Below are 1553 nucleotides of genomic sequence, written 5' to 3'. Positions count from 1 at the left end.
ACCCAACACCAGTGATTAAAAAAAAAGACACAATAAAATAGTGGGGGAGGCTGGCAGGCCCAGCTATGCTAAGCTAACAGGGCCTACCAATTCCCAGGACACAAAACAAACTACCTAGCACAGCACCCAACTAAACTTATCAACAATAGGGAAAGACTGTGGGGGGAAGGGGTTTAAACTAAACACAAAAGGACACGAGGGGAGGATGGGAAAAATAATAAAAAACACACCAAACAAACAAATTTACAGGGGCTAGGAGGCTAGCAGGCCGCACTAGCAAGTCAGACTAAACTGACAAGCTAGCAGGCCGGGTGCTAAAACCTCCCAGTTGACAAAACAAACAAACAAACAAACAAACAAGCAAACAAGAGGGACACAAGGGAAGGATGGGAAATATAATACAAAAAACACACCAAACAAACAATGTACAAGGGCTAGGAGGCTAGCAGGCCGTGCTAGCAGGTCAGTCTAAGCTAACAAGCTAGCAGGCCGGATGCTAAACCTCCCGGATGACAAAACAAATAAGAGGGAAAAAATGGGTATAAAACGAGGGAAATAATATGGATGGGGTGACAGGACACAGAAAAAACAAACAAATACTCACAAGACAAGCCAAATTGAGGGGCGAGGAAGGCTAGCAGGCCTCACCAGCAGGCCAGACTAAGCTAACCAGCTAGCAGGCCGGCCAGCCAACAAAATGGCCCCCCAAGTGAACACAAAAGTCAATAAACAAAAAACCAAGACAAGGGAAAGTTCAGGGGATGGAAATACAATTTGAGGGGGTATGGATGGGTTACAGGGGGGGTACAATACGAACAGAAAGGAACAAACAATGCCTGCCAAGCCTAAGGGGCGAGGAGGCTAGCAGGCCAGCCAAGCTAAAAGCTAGACAGGCCGGCCAGCCAGCAAGCCAACCAAGCTAGCAAACACAAACAGAAAACAAAGGGGTAAAACTAAAGGGAAACTAGGGCTACAAGAGGATGGGGAAACACAAAGAACAAAAAATAAGAAAGATAAGAATAACAAAAGAAACAACAACGAGCAAACACAGAACAGATAATATTTTTTTGGGTTTTTTTCTAAAGTAAACACAAAAAACACACAACAACAACAAGCTAACACAAAGAAAATAAATAAATAAAGAAAGGAAGAAAACACTTAACTCACCCTACAGATGCTGGTGCACCTGTAGTCCACCACCAAACCACCACCTACCCAGGACAAAAAACAATAGTGAAACAGAAAAAGCAATTTTTAACAAAAGCACAATTTTCGGATCACTTCTCAAAATCAAGCCCAGTAAAATACTACACTTGATCTTAGCCAAAAGGCCGAGAAGCGATACGACAATGCTTTCGGAAGGAAGGTGCCGTTCTCCGACACGACAAATTCATTGACAGTTACACCAAAATGAGCTCTGTAAACATTCCGCCAAATATCAAAGATGATGGTTTTAAAAAATGGTGGCATAGATTAAATGACGTGTCTTAAGGGTCCTCCCGAGTGGCGCAGTGGTCTAAGACACTGCATCGCAGCTGCATTGCTACAGATGC

At 43.6% G+C, this 1553-nt stretch overlaps 1 pseudogene; it reads right to left on the bottom strand.

Moving 5' to 3' along the window:
* Nucleotides 1-1172: 1172 nt before the first annotated feature.
* Nucleotides 1173-1343, bottom strand: LOC121566784 (annotated as a pseudogene).
* Nucleotides 1344-1553: the final 210 nt, after the last annotated feature.

Source organism: Coregonus clupeaformis, unplaced genomic scaffold, assembly GCF_020615455.1.
Source record: "Coregonus clupeaformis isolate EN_2021a unplaced genomic scaffold, ASM2061545v1 scaf0375, whole genome shotgun sequence".
NCBI lineage: Eukaryota > Metazoa > Chordata > Actinopteri > Salmoniformes > Salmonidae > Coregonus > Coregonus clupeaformis.
The sequence above is the reverse complement of the archived record's forward strand: the minus strand, read 5'-3'. Positions and strand labels throughout refer to the sequence as shown.